Source organism: Pipistrellus hanaki, assembly GCF_964339955.1.
Source record: "Pipistrellus hanaki genome assembly, chromosome: 9".
NCBI lineage: Eukaryota > Metazoa > Chordata > Mammalia > Chiroptera > Vespertilionidae > Pipistrellus > Pipistrellus hanaki.
In genome coordinates, this window is record NC_140511.1 from 56,712,144 (window position 1) to 56,731,976 (window position 19,833).

At 38.8% G+C, this 19,833-nt stretch overlaps 1 protein-coding gene across 2 annotated transcripts in view; it reads left to right on the top strand.

Annotated features, from left to right (window-relative positions):
• Nucleotides 1-19,833, top strand: part of NELL1 (neural EGFL like 1) — a 630,963-nt gene that overhangs the window by 349,111 nt on the left and 262,019 nt on the right. The gene's annotated exons all lie outside the window — the stretch shown is intronic.

Here is a 19,833-nt window from a genome sequence, read left to right on the forward strand (position 1 = left end):
CAGTCTTATTCCATACTAGGTGCTTAATATGTAGAAAAATGTCTAAGAACACAATTGGTGTTTAATAAGTATTTATAAGTGATAAATGAATGGGTCCTGAAAGCCATAAAAATCTCCGTGGTAGAAAGAAATTAAAAGGTCATCTCTGACAAATGACCATCCATTCTTTGCCTTAAGAATCCTGGTGACATGAAATTTATGATCTCCCCAGGCACTGCATTTCATCTTTGGCTATCTCTGACCATTCGAACCTTCTTCCCTTTTATATTGAATTAAGTAATAGTGTCTCATCATGACCCAGACATGCTGATGTTAGCTCTATTCCTTGGGGTCCAATTTGTTAAGTCATTGAAGATAGCTCTCCTACCCTCCTTCCTTTCTGTATCTTGTTTTCTTTAAATGCATATTTCCCCCAATGTTTCCATTTGTTTCTTATCTAACAAAATTTTTTACTTTCCTCAATGGCAGTGACTCATCCATTATCATGCTCCAATTTATGTATTTTCAGCTGTGTTCCGTGGCAGCCACCATATTAATATCTATTGAGTTTGACATTTTTTTGTCTTGTTTAAAATACTGTAATCCTCTTAAATCGTCCTAAAATCGCTTAGCTGCTGATTCTGAACAACCTATGGACAGTGAAAACTTCTAAGTATTTTTCTTCAAGTGCTTTTGTCAGACCTCATGGCCATGAACTTGCAAAATTATGCATATTTTTAATGACTCGTCTTTCTTTTTTGGTGAAACAGGCAGAGAATTGTTTTGTGTGGAGGTCAGGTGGTCATTCGGCATTTGCATTAAATAAACTCCATGAGTCCTGCTAGAGGACTTTATTGCTGCCTTCTTCCCAGATATTTGTCAGAGCATATGATTCAATTCTCTATTGGTGATGCAGTAGAGCTGCTTTCTGAATTCTGGTGCAAGATAAGACCTTGACACTACTATTATAAAATTCTTATCAAAAACTCAGGATTGCCTGAAGGGATATTCAGTCTATTTATCATTCCAAACGCTCTAAATTATACCTTTTAATCTTGCCAGATCACTGGAGCAAAGTCTATTGGGACCTTGGAGCTTGCTCCCTCCCCTCTACCCTCTCCTTCTGAGATACTTTTGTTTGGTTTTATAACCAAATACTGAGGAATGTAAATGGGAATAACCAAGAGAAATGTGTTATTTCTGTTGGAGGAGTGTTGTTAAGGATGTCATTTCGACTACCACAAAGAATAGTCTCCTTTTTTATTCTGAAGATTTAAGAGAAATTTTTTGTTTCAGCATCAAAATGAAAAGCTGAAGCTCTCTCTAAAGAATGGCTTATCCTTATTTGTGGTTTTGTGTATCTGGTAACTGTTCATGTTTCTCCCTTTCATTTGACTCTTAGGAGCTTACAGCTATAATTTGGCTCACACATATTAACTATGCAGGACTATATGTTATGCTTTCTGTTGCTGCTATTATTGTTGATGTGACTCATCTCATACCCATATTTCTTTTTACATTAAATTATAATATCTGGTTTATAATTTTCTATTATTTGATTAGTGATGCTAATTGAAGTTTTTATTGTGAGAGTACTCTTTTACATCTCCTTTTTTCTATTATCTTTGGAGAACCTCTCCCTTAGTCCATTTGTACTTAATGGGGCATTCAATCATAATTTCTTTGGTCACCTTGAACACATGGGTGGGCATTTGATTCAAGAGAGACTAATTAAAATAAGCCCAAATCATCTCATTGGAGAAGTTGGAAAAACTTCTTTTCCTTTTGGCTCATAATTGCAAAGGTGTGGGCTTTCAGCCCTTGGTGGCCATATTTTCTTCCACATGGTTCTCTCCCACATTGCTTGTCTGTGATACTGTGTTAAGAGAATTGGCTGACATATGAATAGAAACAGAGACAAATAAAGAAGAGCTAGAGATAGATAAAGAACAAACACTGTTTAGATATCATTTGAAATCCAATAAGGACTAAAAGCAGATCCACCCTATGTGTGATAGTTCTATGAAACAATATACTGAGTGGCCAGATTATTATGATCACTGAACACAGAATAATCTGGCCAATCAGTATGTGTGTGTGTGTGTGTGTGTGTGTGTATTAGAGGCCCGAATTTGTGCATGGGTGGGGGTCTGGCCAGCCTGGCCAGATGGAGGGGACATGGGAGGTTGGCTAGCCTGCCTCTTGGTTGAGTTGACAATTTTCCTATTAGCCTTTTATTATATAGGATATAAAAGGAGTGACCAGATTATTATGCATTCAGAGATCATAATAATCTTGTCACTCAGTGTATATTTCTATTTTTACACGAAACAAAATTATATTTGGTTTCTCACATGTATAAAACTGTTTTTTTTTTAATTTGCTGTATGCATTTTGTAAGCTTCATTAAATATATTGTTGAAAGTATGTGTGTGAAATATGTTCCATTGGTTTTTAAAGATGGGAATGATAAAAAAAAATTATACTTATCTAAGTATCAGTGCATTCTGTGGCACTCATTTCCATTTTCCTGGCTTGTTAAGATCCTTTTGGATGTAAATTCTTTTTTCTAATACCTTTTGTCCTTACTAACATGTTATGTGTCATCTCTATATTTGGCCATGTAAATCATTGACCAAAATGATAAACATAGCAGAGTTGGTCACATGCATGCTTTTGAGAGACCATGCTAAAGGTTGGTTCAGCCCCATAGTCAGGACTTGGATTAGGTCATTTTTCATTAGTGAATACAAACATATCCAACCTTGACCTTATGCTCTTCTTTAGAAGTTTGCTAATTTTCTGAAACATCATCTTTCCTATATTCCCTTATCCTACTAATAAGATGATCTCATTAAAGTGTGGTATGGGGTACTAACAAAATGATACACTTTTTAGCCCCACTATTTTAGATGTATGTTTGTAATCATAAAGAAATATATGCTTGCTGTGGATTATGGGTGTGATATAAATATACAGAAAGAAGAAAGCAAAATTTATTTGTAGCCCCACCAAGAGATAACTTTTAAATTTTTGGTAGTATGCCTGTGTGTGTGTGTGTGTGTGTGTGTGTGTGTGTGTGCTTATGTAGTCACTTTTTTGCTATGTATATTTACATGTATACAGAGATAATTATTACCCTGTTTCCCTGAAAATAATACAGTGTCTTATATTAATTTTTTCTCTCAAAGTTGCGCTAGGTCTTATTTTCAGGGGATGTCTTATCTTTCCATGCTCTAGGTCTTATTTTCGAAGGATGTCTTATTTTCGGGGAAACATGGTAACTGATCCCATAGATAATTATTAATTGTTATGTATACTTTTATTGTTTTTCATGCACAAAATAAATATACACTTGCTTAAAAAAAAACGCAGCAAAACTTTACAGAACCTTTAATGAATCACTTTTTTTTTTCCATTTAACACAATGTGAGTACTCCCTCAAATTATTAACATTGTAAAGGTCTACAGCAGCGGTTTTCAACCTTTGGGTTGTGAACCACAGGTTGAGATCTGCTAGCACAGTCGTCTGAGACCATTGGAAAACACAAATATTTACATTATGATTCATAACAGTAGAAAAATTACAGTTATGATTGGGGATCACCACAACATGAGGAACTGTATTAAAGGGTTGCAGCATTAGAAAGGTTGAGAACCACTGGTCCAAACAAAAGTTCTTGTGTTAAATTCAGTAATGCAGTACTTACTCTTCTGGGGCTGTGGGGTCTGCAGCTGGATTTCCGATGTTTTCTCCTTAGCCTCCTCTTCCAAGTTTTCTTTAAATTAGATCAACCTCCTTTAATGCTTTGTAATTGCATTTGTACTGATCTTTTTTAAGAAAGATATTTTTATTACAATGAAAATAAAGTATTCTTCTCATGACTCTGGCAGCTGAAATTACATGTGCATGTGTTTGAACTTCCTTTGAACCTGGTAAAATGGATTTTGTGATGATCTGGTTTTCAAAGGCCCAAACAACTGTGTTTCAAATTTGTTTTCAACCATCTCCACTGTGAGTGGAAGTCCAACAAGTGCATTTTAAAAGTATATCCCCGAGCTATTTTTTAGACCTACCTATGGAACCCTGTAAGGTCACTAATGTCTAATCTAGCCTTTCTCCTGAGCTCCTTTTAAGTCCTAAAATTCTCGATTCTGGGTTATTAGATTTTAACAAATAGCAGTTCCATAGGAGAGTTCCAGATCAGTAGACCAAGGGGTTGCTTAGGCTTGTTAGCTCACACTTTTCTCTCTGTTGTTTTTTGTTTGTTTATTTGTTTGTGTGTTTTAGTTTCTGGTTTCCTATACCATATGTGGACTGGTAGGGACAAAGCAACATTTCATCCAGCCAGACAATGACAGGCTGATTTTGTGATGCTTCTTTTCATTTGATCACATGCTCCTTCTCTGTGATCATATGGTTGATCCCAGCTCTAAATCCACTCTCTTCCTTTCCTGGCTTTGAAAGCATAGCCTTGATTTCAGATATTATCCCCTAGATAGTTTTGTTTGCATTCTTATCCTGGGTGTGCACAGGTACCTTTCCTAAAAAATTAGTCTCAGGGACTACTTGTTAATCCTTTTTTCCTATTCCCTTTATTGAATAGTGTTTTGGTGCATGGATTCATGCACTGGATGAGTGGGGGAGTCTTCTAAGCCCGGCCTGCACCCTCTGCCAGTCTGGGACCTCTCAGGGGATGTCCACCTGCTGGCTTAGGCCTGCTTCCCAGGGGATCAGGGCCTGAGCTGGCAGTCAGACATCCTTCTAGCAGCTCTGGAGCTCTCAGGGGATGTCTAACTGATGCCTTAGGCCTGCTCCTGGCTGCAAGTGGGCCTAAGCCTCAGTCCGACATCTTTAGCGCTGCCATGAAAGCAGGAGAGGCTCACCAATGCGCTCAGCTCCCAGCTCTCAGTTTGCCTTGTGGCTGAACAGAGCTCCCATTGTGGGAGAGCACTGACCACCAGGGGGCAGCTCCTGCATTGAGCATCTGCCCTCTGGTGATCAGTGCATGTCATAGGGAATAGTTGTTCCACTTTTAGGGTCAATTTGCATAGTACCCTTTTATTATATAGGATGGCATTACTATTATACAAAGATGACACTTTATGGGCTGTCTGATATATGTCACACACTGTGCCAAACGCTTTATGTATGTGTTTAAGACTGAGGCCATTTATACACATTTTCAGAAATGTAACTCTTATTTAATGTTTTTTTGTTTGTTTGTTTTTTAAGGCAGTTTGCAGCTTAACCTAAACATTTTTAGGTAAAGAGGGTGGGACAAACTTGGTATTTTTTAATGTTGGCAGTTCGTGGGGCCTATAAAGCTTGACTCTTCGATGTGTGTTTGTGTGTGTGTGTGTGTGTGTGTGTGCATATGTGTGTGTGTGTGTGTGTGTGTGTGTGCGCGCGCGCGCGTAAATAATGACCTGGTCTGGAGGTATGATTTTCGGTTGGGAGCAGATTCAAGGAAGGTTCTTAGAGTAGGTAATGCATGATCTGTATCTTAAATGATAGTAGTAATTATGGGTATTTCTGCATGCCAGGAGCTATTCTAAATGCTTTATGTATGTCTATTTATTTAATGCTCACAATGATGCAAGCTCTGTTATTATCCCTACTATACAACCGAGAAAACTAATATTTAGAGTAACTAAGAAGCTTGTCCAGAGTCATCTAGCCAAACAAGACTTGAATCCCAGAGACACCATCCTCATTACTGCATAGGATGTATTTTTCATTCAAACAGAGTTGTTCCTGAGTGTGAAAGAGGGTGCTGTTGTATAACTAAGCCAGGACAATACAGACTCAGGCAGAAAAACCGAGTCTTCTAGATAAACTGAAAGGTGTGGCCACAACACCAAACAGCCCCTGCTTAATAAATTTCACATTTCTCTCAAAATACTTATCACAGCCTGCAAAGTGTTTTCCAGCACTCAGTTATTCTTCCCCATCCTCCATAGTGTCCGGTACCACTGAGAGTGATGGGTGGAGTACAAGGTAGCTAGCTAAAGGGTAGCTACTGACCTTGCTGTCAGTTGAAGGTATCAGATGGTCTAGACCCCTATTTGTCTTCTCGCATTATAAGATCGTTGGTTAAATGCAATCTCTATCTCGAATAATAGAAGTGAATAATAGACAATGGGGATGGAAGGAAAGAGAAAAAGTGCCATGGCTGTGGCAATGCATGTGGCAGCATGGGGGAGCTCAGAGGAGGGAAAGAAAAGGAAGCAGTGATAATTCATCACATCCATTTAGGCTGGGAGATGTCTTAGCCACATGGTTCTCTGCTGATTGTGTGCTTTAGTTCCCTGATGAATAAAGTCCTTTGGCATGCTCAGGTTAGCCCTCACCTCACATCATTTGTGATTTCTCGGTATGGGCTGCAGAGCAGATGAGAAAGGCAGCAGGCTGTGTGTAATTAATCCCTGTAATCTGACTCCACTTCTTTCCCTCCCTCTCCATGCAAGTGGATGAGTGGGAACAGGTAATTAGGATCAACTTGAATCCCTTCTTATTGACATTCAAGAAGTAAATCATTCTAAATTTTTGTACCTTAATGATGAGTACTTGCAAATCACTTGCTATTCATCTCTCATACAAATAAGCCAGGCCAGGCTAAGTATGTCTTGGCACTGTGTGCGGAAATCCTGCTGCAGGGTACAAATAAAAGATCTTGCAAAAAGGGAAGTTTCCTGAGATGCTGTTTAAAATTGGAAGCAGGGTTATCCTGGCCTTCTCTCATTTCCAAAAGAAATACCCTATTTACTGAGCTGTTTTCTATCCGTTCTACACTCTGGCAAGCATGTGAGCCAGTAGCTCCATTAGCACCTGGTAAATGACATCTTCTCCTTTGTTGAGTTTCTGGGCCTTTCCACATGACTGGGTTTTTATTTTTAACCATTCTTCAATTTCATGTTTGTTCTGTCTCTTTTTCTCTAACAGAAGAGTCAGTGTTAGAGCTCGCTTTTATTGTGAATGCACATATGTTATACCCTAATACAAAGAGTTACGAGAAGGTATTTTTATCCCTTAATCACTGTAAATATTCCCAATTATTATTTGAATTCATGATGAATGCTAATCAGGTGGAACATGTCCTTCATTGGTCCAATATATAATTCTGAAGGAATCCACTGAAATAATGTGTGACAGTGCTGGTTCAAAATGTATGCATTTCTCAACTTCAAGGTGGAAACATGGGATGCTAAGCTAGATATTAGAACACCCCATTATTTCACCCCAATATTAGAATACCCCATTATTTCTTCTTGCTAATTCTATGCCTCCATTTGCCTCGAACAGGAACAAATGGTAATGATTAAGGTTTTTCATATTTTTCTGTGAGGATAAAATAAGCTAAAACAATCTTATATAGTGCCTGGAACATAGTAAGTGCTACTTAAGTAGAGCTGTCTTATATGAGTTTTTGTCTCCATGAACTTTCTGTACCATCCAGTCCAGAATTCCATCAGCTTCACTTTATTTTGAGTTCTCCCTTTGCAGTAAAATGTGTTTTTCCCAGGAGGTAAGGTAAGATTGTTTCTAAGGGATTGTGGTGATGGAGGAGATACTTGGCTCAAAAGTCCCTTTGTTTTGCTCAAGTGGGATGCTGGGCATATGATAACAGTTCTATGCATATTACCGGGGTGGGGGGGGGGCACTTTAAAAATCTGCCTGTGAGCCAAACCTGGTCCACCTGAGGTTTTGAGCATACGGTGTTAATGGATGACAGCTTCCTGCCAGGTTTCATCCTTTTAGGCTTAAGCCAGTTAGTAATTGCTATCGAATTGGAAGAGTCATTATAGTATTTTAGGCCTTTAAATTTTATTCCACTGAAATTACCTCATTATAATTCCAGAACAATGAAGGCTTTTTTACAAAAGAGAGAGTTGAGCCTGGCTTCCTCGTGCATTTTGCCTACATCTGTGTCACATGCAATAGATGTACAGCAAGCATGGGTCCTCTCTACTCTTAGGTTGCTGTCAATCAAAAGTTTAGCTGGTAGCTCATGTGAATGCCTGATGTGAATCCTGACCAAAGCATCATAGACTCTTGTGTTTCTGTCTGTGTTTACAAGCTCCAGGAGGATTGGTAGTAGGAACGAGGAATTCCCAGGACTGAGAAGTCTAACAGTAAATCCAGGCATAATGAGCTTCTAGGAGGCAATAAAATACAATTTGCCTGAAGTTATACTATTAAACTAGTGGCGACACTAGCACCAAGACTCCGTTTTCCTGGCCCTAATTATCTAAATGTGTTTTTCTCCCCTAGTGGCTGGTCTTATTGACTTCAGATGTAATAAGAAACCCTGGTAGGTGACAGGCTTGGCTGACATTGCCTTTTCCCCAAAGCCAAGAAGAATTGCCTACAGTATATGTGCTTTGGCAAATACTCTAGGCTTCCTGAGAGTTATATTAATAGGTCATGATCTCAGGTGGCATAATCATACCCAGAGAACTGGTTGCAAATGCTGATTCTGGAGTGTCCACCCCAGAAATTTAGAGTTGTAGACTGCAGGTGAGACCCAGGAATCTGCAATTTAAAGATCCCCTAATGTTTTGGTGTGAGTTCTCTACACTTTAAAAATGACTACACCAAGAACTCTGTGGCAGTTTTGGCGCCAGCAATGTGGGAAGCACAGAGGTGTTTGCTTCTCTTATTGATTCCCTTTAATTAAATTCCTTACCGACTGTAGTAAACCTCATGACCCCTGGTGCCTCAGCCTTGTCTGAGAACTTCTATGTGTCCCCCAGAATCCCTTTATGCTTTGCCTTTTTAATACGGAGGTGGAGGGAACTATGAATATTTATTAAGCTGTAGTATGAGTCTGATCTATACTATGATTTTATATCTGCTTTAATTCATTTAATGTTCACTACAGAATTATGAAGTAGGTGCTGCCATCTCTTTGTGAAAGATCTGGACACAAATTCATAGAGGTTATGGATTTGTCCAAGTTCATTCAAGTAATGAATCATAGAATTGGGATTTAGATCGAGATCCTCCATTCTTTGAAGCTCATGCCCTTTCCTTATAAAGACTGTATACCATCTCTTTCTCTATCCTGACCCTTATTCACCCAAAGCCACGTTAGTGGTCTCCAGGGACATTAATGGACGCCAGGTTTAAGGAGTAATAATATGTTATCTAGTCAAGTTGAATTCTTAGACACTAATATAAGTTGCCTAAAATTGGTCAATAAACTAGTAAGCTCATTTTTATGGTAGTACTTCTCATGTAAGGATTTCTTTTTTCCCCCATGATGTTTATCTAATTTTTTTTGGCCTTATATGTGGCCATCAATTAAAAATATTTAATGAGTCTTACACATTATCAGATTAACAACTGACATTTTTAAATCATTCACAGGCCACACGTTGATTTTTAGAGAGTGGAAGAGAGAGGGAAAGAGAGAGAAGCATTAATGTGAGAGGAGCACATCAATTGGTTGCCTCCTGCAGGAGCCCTGACTAGGGCTGGGGCCTGGGAGGAGCCTGCATCCAAGGTATGTGCCCTTGACTGGAATCGAACCCAGGACCCTTTGGTTCCCAGGCCGATACTCTAGCCAAATCAGCTAGAGCAACAATTGAAGTTTTATCCCTAGAAAAGTTGGACTGGAGCTAGGTCCTGAAAATAGAAAATATTTCCAAAATGTAAATTTTAAGAGAAAATATTTCAAGCAGGAGACTAGCAGAAATATAAGCATCTCAAAAATCTACATACCTTAAAAAATCATTTATTCTCAAGGGCTTGTCTGCTGGCTGGGACACATAGCAGGTGAGTGAAATTATGCTTTTTGTTTTGTTTTGTTTTGTTTTGTCTTGTTTTATGGCTAAGGCCAAGTGCAAGACAAGTCAAATAGACCTGCACACACATTTTAGGCCTCTGGTTGCATATTTATAGAATTAAATTAACCTGTATTGTTCGATTTACATCCTATTATTTGGAAGACTGTGGTGGATTCCAAAGCTGAGTTTATAGTAGATGCTTTTTTTGTTGTGCAAATTAGGCAGTGTTGGTTAGAAAACAAATTTTCAGATGACTGCAGAGTGTTCTGATCTGGAATTCCTAATTTGTGTCTGGTTCTGTTTGCCAGGCTGCTGCTCACAGCATCTACATAGAGATTCTCTTTTATCCTCTGACATGATTTCTGAGCAAGAGAGAAATGAGCAGGCAAATAATGTAAAAATAAATTACCCATTTCTATTTATTTATAGCTAGGAGCTGTTTAGGGTTTAATTTAGAAGGGAGATTTTGTGTTCCTCCTCTGGCAGAGTAGCAATGACATTGGTCTGGTCCTTTTTCTGAATTTTCTCAGAAGTTCTTTGGCTGTGATTTCCACACTCCCTTCTATTTGTCTCTGGCATGTTTCCAGTCCATTCTCCAGGCCAAGTGTAGGCATCACTGTCTTGGTCAGGTCATCTAGAAGGCCCATTTCAAATCTGTCATTGCAAAAGCATCCAAACCTGTAAAGAATCTTTTAAATATTTTATTTGAACCAATTGTTGGGAAGAAATACCTTAGATGTGTGGGACAATGGATCAGTGTTTCTCCCCCCCTCTCCCCAACACAAACACTTAGAAACACACACACACACACACACACACACACACACACACACACTTACTTTCTCTCTCTCTCTCTCTCTCTCTCTCTCTCTCTCTCTCTCTCTCTCTCTCTCTCTCTCCCTCTCTCCCCCCCCCCCCCCTATTTCTTTCTAAATCAATAAGAAAATAAGCTTTCACTAAAGCAATTATATGCCTGGGGCATGACTACCCACCATGACCTGCCTAGTTAGGAATTTCTGATCAGATCAACCTGTGAGGTTACTGTCCATGGAACCCCCTTTTCCCATTTCTTTGGCCTAAGTCTTCTTTGTGGTTTTGTCAAAGCCTTCTCTGTGGTTTCCCCTAATAATTGAACACCTTATTTGAAAAAATATATATCTGCTCAAAAAACTGCACTTTGTAGAAAATCTGAATCTGGTCTCATTCATCTTAATTTTTTATACTCTAATTTTAGTAAAATACATATATCTTAATGGACTTAATTTTTTTTTTTTAGATTTACTGGAGTAATATCAGTTAATAAAGCTATGTTGATTTTAAATGTCCAATTCTATAGTACATCACCAGTAGATCTAATTTCTCTGCCCATTTATGCAGTAGGCAGAGTCAGCAGCACGCTGGAAAAGCTTATCTGAAAGTGAGAAGGCACCTCAGGTGCCTGCCTTTCCCCATTAAAGTCCACAAGTCTCTGGTGAGCTGAAAACTGACTCCAAGGTAGCATCACAGGAGCTGGACCACTTTTAGACCTTTTAAACCTAATTTATTAGTCATCATTGAATTCTGCTCGCTTTCGTTTGACTGATATATGGGAACGAGCAGGACTTTCATATTGTATTTATGGGGAAAAGCGTAAGAAATAGCACAAGGTGAAACCAGGCAAGTGAATTTATTCAGGGAATATTTATTGAAAGGAGAAAAGTGGCTGTGATTCATGGAATGCCTGCTAAGAGCCAGGGCTGTGCGGCTCCCAGGAATCTGAGGCTGAGGAGTTAGTCACTTGTCATTCTCAGAGGGAGGAAATGGCAGAGCTGGGATTGGAATTCAATTCTGGCTCCAAAGCTCATTCTCTCTTTCTCTCTCCACCACAGTGTCACATTAGCAGTAAGTACCTGCCAATTTAAGAAAACAGCTGGGGAATTACACCTCTTCTCTTACTGTCTCCGAACGACATACTCAGAAGCTTCCATTTTTATAAAATTAGAGATGGAGAGTGTCTCTGCTTAGTTTTGTTGACATTTGCTCCTTTGTTTTTTCTCAGCTGTAGCAAGCTAAGTGCCCTCACTTTCTTGACTGGATCACAAAAGGATTACAGCAACCTCAGCTCTTTATTTAAAGAAGAAAACATGCAACACCTTAAATTACCATCCTCATCTCTTCTAGTGCACCGCAGGGGAGAGGCTTCTGAGTGTATGGTTCACCCTGTGAGAATAGTAGCAAAATTTTACTTCTATGGGTCAGGCATTATTCTGATACCTTTCATATATGGAGTCATTTAATTGTCACAATAACCTTATAGACTAGGTACTACCATTACCCCAAGATAACACATGAGAACACTCAGACACAGAGAGGTGAGCTAATTCCCAGCTAACTTTATACAACTAGGAAGTGGTGGAGATTCAGACTGTGGCAGTTAGACTGAAGAAAATAGGCTCCACTAAAATTTGCAATCAGGGTCCACCTAGGAGACTGAAACCATACAGGTTATTTTAAAAGAGACTTAGTATAACAAGCTGAAACTATATATTAGAGGACTAAAAAGGCAAAAAGAAAACATTAAGGTATCAACGATGAAGCATGACTTATCTTTGGCTTTATGGGGCATGCTGAAACTAGGAAGATGAATCAGAAAGGATATATGCACCCCTATGTTCATAGCAGCACAATTCACCATAGCTAAGATTTGGAAACAGCCTAAGTGCCCATCAGCAGATGAGTGGATTAAAAAACTGTTGTACATCTACACAATAGAATACTATACTGCTATGAAAAGAAATTATCTCCTACCATTTGCAACAGCATGGATGGAGCTGGGGTGCATTATGTTAAGCAAAAGAGGTCAGCCAGAGAAAGATAAATATCACATGATCTCACTCATTTATAGAATATAATGAACAACATAAGCTGATGAACCAAAACAGATCCAGAGACTGAGAAACATTGATGAGATACTCAAACCTCAGAGGGAAGGTAGGGGAGGGTGAGGGTAAGGGAAAGAGATCAACCAAAGGACTTGTATGCATGCATATAAGCATAACCAATGGACACAGACACCAAGGGGTGAGGGCATGAGTGGGGGGGTTGGCAGTGGGAATGGATAAGGACACATGTGTAATATCTTAATCAATAAACATTTTTATTTTATTTATTTTTAAATATATTTTATTGATTTTTTACAGAGAGGAAGGGAGAGAGATAGAGAGCCAGAAACCTCGATGAGAGAGAAACATCGACCAGCCGCCTCCTGCACACCCCCTACCGGGGATGTGCCCGCAACCAATGTACATGCCCTTGACCGGAATCGAACCTGGGACCTTTCAGTCCGCAGACCAACGCTCTACCACTGAGACAAACCGGTTTCGGCAATAAAACATTTAAAAAAAAAATAAAAAAGAAGGCCAAATTATCTAAGATCCTGTAGGAGGAAGGAAGTTTCTGGAATTACCCTTCTACCACTACTACACACATACTAGTGACGAAGGACTTGAAACTCCCATAAGGAGTCCTAGATACCATTGGGAAGGGGAAATGGGTGCTATATGGAAAAAACAAAACAAAACAAAACAAATAAAAAACATGTTTTTGCAGACTCTGAATCTATCAGCTCTCAGTATTTATCTTGGTAAACTTAAGGGTCTTGATTGATTTTACTTTGTTCTCTTAAGACATTCTTTTCCATCTCCTAGGATGCTTTAATTGCTTATCCCTGGACCTTCTCCAAGTCTAGTTAAGTCTTATTGAGCTGTGGCAACCAAAGCGGCACAGTGTTCTGCGTGCTAATGTAGTATGATTGGTTTCAAGGAGAGGATAATGTGTTTGGTTTTATGTCCAATATCCTTGGTGAACAGTAATGTTATTTATTGGAGGATAGTAAGTTTCATTTTTACATCACTTGGGCGTCCAGGGTTGCAAACCCTGTTGGCTCTAGGGAGACCTAGTTAGGAACTGAGGAATATGGATAAACAATTGTATTAGACACCATTTGAGAGAAGGGAAAAAATACACAAAGATCCATATTTGTACACACTGCCTCTGGTCTTTGAGTGCAAGAAAGCCTTTGGTTTGGGATTTAGATCCAGGTAGCTTTGGTTGTCAGTTCTGGTTTTCCAAATGTGTGACCTTAGATAAGTCTCTTTCATGTTGCTGAGTTTCAGTTTGGTCATCAATAAAATAGGAATAATAAATCCTTAGCTTTACAGGAGACTTGGGTTGTGGTCCCAGGCGAAATGAGGGCAGTAATAAGGTCTTTCCTATGGCACTGATCTGAGAAGCAAATGAAATTATGTCTTAACTTTTATTTTTTAACTGAAGTATTATTCAGCTGCAACCTCTTGTTATAATTTAACTTACACACTTCAATTGGACTTTTTAGGTTGTCATAGATGTATGGAAAAAGGCAAAATATTACACATGAACCACTATTTGATTACAGGAAAGTGTTGGAGTAATAAGTGGTATTAATTCCATTGATTGGTACTAAATAATGGTATAATGTTTTTCCTTTTCGATGTTCTATATTCATAGCATTTTCTTATTTCTATTTATGGGCCAGTAATTATGGTTCTTTACTTCAAATCTTAGAGATGCAATTTAAATTGCATCCTTTGTTTCTAATGTCTGAATGTAAGCACAATGATATTGACTTAATATGATTGAGGATAAAATGGAGGAATCACTTATTTGTCTAGGATATAATTATCATACCTCACCTAACACAAATTTTGTGTATTTTAAAAGGTGTATTACTTTTCACTAAGTGGGATGGCAATGTTCCAATCCTACTATTTGCTAATGATTAAACATTTCACAAATATTTATGGTGAATCTTGATTAAATATACAATTGCAGAGGTAAATTTGAATAGATAAAATTAAGACTTATTTGCCTTGTTTGCTTTGTAAAGTATTGCTTCATTTAGGTCAGTAGCATTTCCGCTGCATGTATGTGTATGTAATGAAAAGTCAACATAAAGCTATTATAATTGATTTTCATTATTTACATTTTCACATAAATAAGTGAGATGCTTCCTATAGAGATTTTACAAATAGAGGTTTGTTTAGATTTGCTACTAGGCCTATCAGAAACTTAAAACTAGATGCGTGGTTATACTTCTTTGGATAAATAATCTAGTCCAGTGTTCATAAATGGGTGGTCTGCAGATCCAAAAGGTTGGCAGCAGCTGGTAGTCAACAGCAGTTACATCAGGTCTAGTGTTTGAGCTATTTCTTCTCCCTCATAGGGCAAACTTATCACAAAATATATCAGTCCAAAGAAGAGTAAGTTGGATATCTTGTAGTCTTTAATGACTGAGATTTTTACAAGTCTTTCACTCAAAGCTTTTAAACCATTTATCTCTAAGAAGTGGTAGTCATTTGTAATATTTAAACAATGAAAATCAATATGACTCTACTGCATATCCTGACAGTTTATTTCTTGTTATCGCTCTCTTCTAACATGACATATGGGGAGCAAATCTGGTTATTTGACTACTAATGTGTGACAATCCACAAGTTAAGATTGGATAGGTAAACGGAGTAACTTTTAATGTTGCAAATAGTGATTTTGCTTTCTACAAAATATGCTTCTTTTTTTAAAAGGCTGTGGGACAGGAAAACTGAAATTTGCAATAAAGAAATTTTAAAAAATGAAATTCAGTAATAGCAAGTCAACCAGAAATAAGGAATGAAAGTATCTCTTGATATACTAGTATTATATAGCAAATGGGTGGGAATTGGGTCATTTTTCAAGAACTATATAAGGATTGGGTGTGAATGCAGACCCCATAGAGGGAACCATGCAAATAAAAGGCATTTCATTTCAGAAGTCTTGAAAAATCAAATCAATAAATATTTGGGAATGTGTTTGCATTTTAGATCCATTAAGCATCTTTGGCATAGCCACAAGGCAATAAAGAAGCATTTAAAAAGAGGGGAAATGTCATTATAGAGGGAGGAAATTCTTCTGTAAGTGAATCTAAGCTAGAAATGTTTCAGGACTGTGTGTCCAGGAGATGCTGGGTGGTGTTAAGTTGCACTTCTTGAAAGTTACCAAACACCAGAACATTTCACAGATAAGAAGTCATTTGATGTTTCTGATTTTTTTTTTTTTTTTGAGTGACAGATATAAAGGAAAGGTTTTAGAGATCGTCAGCTATTTCTACTTTTGGCACTGCAGAGGGAGAAGTCAATATCAGATTTCTGGAGTCCTAGGATTTGCCCTACTTTTATGGAAAAAAAAATATCATGGTGTTTATACTTGAAATTCTTGGCTTTGTAGATTTTATAGGATTATGTGCAAGCTGCACTGGGCCTTCTCCTTGGGGAGCTTCACAGATGTAGATGATTTCCATTCCATCCAATTTAATTCCTGTTGAGCCAATGATAGTTATAATGTCAGTGTACTTCACATTGGAACATTCTCCAGTGAAGCAAAGGACAGAGACTAAGCCCATATTGAACTTTAATCACGATTAAAGTATCGCTATAGGGTAGATGAATGTCAGCTGCCCAGTGGCATTTTTAGGGGCTCTGCCTCCTGCTGCCTTACATGTCCAATGGCCTCCGGACTACCCTGTACCCACTTATCACTACTCAGGCAGGAGCTCAGTCCTGAGGTTGTGCTTGTCTACAGTGAAACATTTATGGCTTGGCCCCCTCCCTTGAGTGGGGTTTGTGTGTTGTTTTTTTATGTGTGTGTGTGTGTGTTTCTTCCAGTTTTATCTTTTGGAACAGGTAGAAAGAGGATTAAACAAAAGGAGCAGATAGTTTAGTGGTTTTCAACCTTCACATCTATTCTGGGAGATTTTAAAAATGTTTATGTCTGGATTCCACCATTAAGATTCTGCTTCAGTTGGACATTGGTTCATTCAAAACATGACTCAGAAGATGTATTCCCAAGAATATCTGGGAGCATTGCTCAGGATCATGTTGGAAATTGAAGTCCTTAGGCCTTACCTAGGACCATCTGCCTCAGAAACTTTTAAGGGGTAGGACTCATCAGTCTGTGTTTCAATAGCTCTCTATCCTCATGGAGGCCAAAGTTTGAGGACCACTGGCCTAGACTAACCTTCTACATTAGGCAAAAGGCTTGAGGGTGCACTCCACTGAGACAATTATATTATATTCAAAAAGTGGGCAGCCCAGATCCCAGTCAAGGAATAAATCAAACACCACCTTTTGGGAGCGAGCAAAAGACAGAGATCCATATTGTCTGGATGGAGATCCCAGCATTCCAGGGAGTTCTGCTGTTAGGATGTCCTATCTGGTCCCAGCAAGTTGTGATTAGAGTGTGAGCTTTGAAGAGATGCTACTCTAAGTTCGAATCCTAATCTTGGTGATTAGTTAGTTTAGGAAAATAACCTCTCTGAATTTTTTCACATAGTTAAAACAGGAATGGTAATTACCACCTTTCAAGGTTTTGAAAAATGGAATATAATTGTGATTGGAAAATATCTCGCAGGCCTAAATATCTACCACATGCCCACTGCACAATGCAGTCTCAGGAAATTATTGGTATTATTATTCCCATATAAAAATGATCATTACTCTGTATATGACTGTCTCATTCTCCTCTTCTATACATGGTAAATATTATAAATCAACCCCAGCAATCTTTCCAGCAAGCTAGGGACTTGTTTGCTTTCTAATAGAGCACTTGAGGCAATCACAAGTCAGACAGACCTGGCTTTCAAGATAAAGCTAATTTGTCATCTCTGATTAAGAATTAAAAGAACAAGAATTAAGAATTAAATGTGCTCCCACATTTAAGGAGCACCTGATATATCAGTGTCCAATAGATATACAATGTTCGCCACAATGGTAGCCACATTAAGAAAATTAGATATAATGAGTGAAATGCAGTATATCCAACATATTATTATTTTGATATATAAAAACATCGCAGTATTTTACACTCTTGTTTATGGAAATAAGTCCTGAAATCCAGTGTGTATTTTACCCTTGGAGGGCATCTCAATCCAGAATAGCCCTATTTTAAGAGCTCAATAGCCACATATGATTAGAGGCTGCTGTAAGTGAAGGGCAGAAACAAGGCCTGGTCATAGCTTCAATAAGTTCAGAGTTTATTCAGTGACTCAGTCACAAGCACATAATAATACTTTCTTGCATGACGTATTGTCACTTCCCAAGTTGGATTTTCATGGAGAACAGAATAATGTGGTCTGGGTGAGAGCAGAATGCCTGACATGTTTTCAGACTTTTTTTTGTTTCCTTGTTTTTATATCTTGTGTGTCTGGCCCAAAATATCAGCCCCACTTGGAGTCTGCAGACCCTACACTCTCTGATCCTATCGCTCACTTTGAATGTGGGGTTGACCTGCAGGATGGGAAGGTGTCTCTGCTGTCCTACCTTGACATTGGTCCATAATAATGTGACAACCCAACTGCTTATTCATCTTGTGCTGTGATATGATGGGCGCTGTGTTAAGCAATTCATGTAGAAGGTGATGGGGAGCCCACCAATTGCTTCCCTCTGAACTGAGAATACAATCCCGATGGCTTAAAAAGACCTCCTTAGTTTGACCCATAGCTACGTGGAAGACCTGATTTTCTATCATCACCCCATTTCCTCACTCTACTTCTGCCACCCAGGCCTCCTGACTTTTCTTTTTTCCTCTTCCAGCCTTTTTCTTGACATTCTCTCTGCCTAGATGTTTCATCTAAGTCTATGTTACAATGTTGTCAGAGAAGACTGCCCAGACCACGGTCTAATTTAGTACCCTCAGCACACCTCACCCCCTCATTTGCTTTCTTTTACCCCATATTAGTTATTGCTACCTCAAATTATATCACACACTTCTTTGCATGCATATTTGCTGTTTCTCTCCCCGACTACAGTGCTAGAGTGTGATCTCTATAATGGGAGGGAAATTATCTTTGTTCACCATCTTGCTTTCTGAGCTTGGAGTGGTGCAAACCCAGCAGGTGCATGATAAATATTTGAATAACATTGCATACATATTATCTAATTTACTCTTTATCCAGCCTTTCTTACTCCAGGAGAAACAGTGTGAGGAATAACCCATCACAAATGTAAGTTCACAAAGTCATTCGGGAGCATAATTGAGACTTTAACCTGAGACTGTGTGTCCTTAGCTCATCATGGCACTTTGCCCTGTGCCTCCACCTCTAATTAGGATAGGACCTTGTCTGCGACATTCATCTATGCTCTGGCCTCCTATCAACTCTCCAGAAAATCCTTTGGTTTTGTTACTATGACTTTCTACTTCCTCTCCTATGAGTGCATTATCAGACAGCTTCAACCAGGAAACTGGATGTAAAATTTGGTGACAGGTTTTGACAGTGCCATCAACATGTGCATTGGAGTTCTCAGGGCAATCATTTAGCTGATGTTGATGAAAATATATTTTGATTGCTGCAAAATTGTCTTCATTTGGGTTCATTTTAGGGTCTGTCCATGTTAGATGATAACTGAAGACTTTGCAGAATAAAGACAGCATGAAACGATTGACAGATAGTGAGTCATCGTTAATCCACCTCCCTTTTAAGATGGAAGGCTGTCTCAGAGGAACACACACAGTCTTTGATTGTATTTCACCATAGTTTTGCAAGACCTCTTAGAGCTCCTGATTCTCACTAGGCCCTGGGCTCAGAGCCAAAGATGCTGATTTGGTTATGATTGTTGTGTAGTGGCCAGCAATTGGTGTAGGACAAATACCAGTCTACTATGCTTATCAATTCTGTGGATGAATAATCCAGACAGGGTCGAACAAGGATGGCTGCTATATCCTTGATATCTGGGCCTCAGCTGGGAAGACTTCAGGGACTGGGGAGACTCAAGACAGCTGTGAAATGGAACAATCTGAAGCTTTCCCCCCCACATGTCTGGTGCCTGGGTTGAGCTCAGTTGGGACCACTGACTGGAGTATGGACTTGTGCTTGGCCATGTGTCCTCAGCTTTTCACAGCTTGGTAGCTGGGTTCTAAGAAATAACCGCCTGAGATATAGGGCATGTGGAGAATGAGCATTTGAGAAGCTTCTAGCTTCTAACCTTGCCTTGGAAATCATGCAATACACTTTGTCAC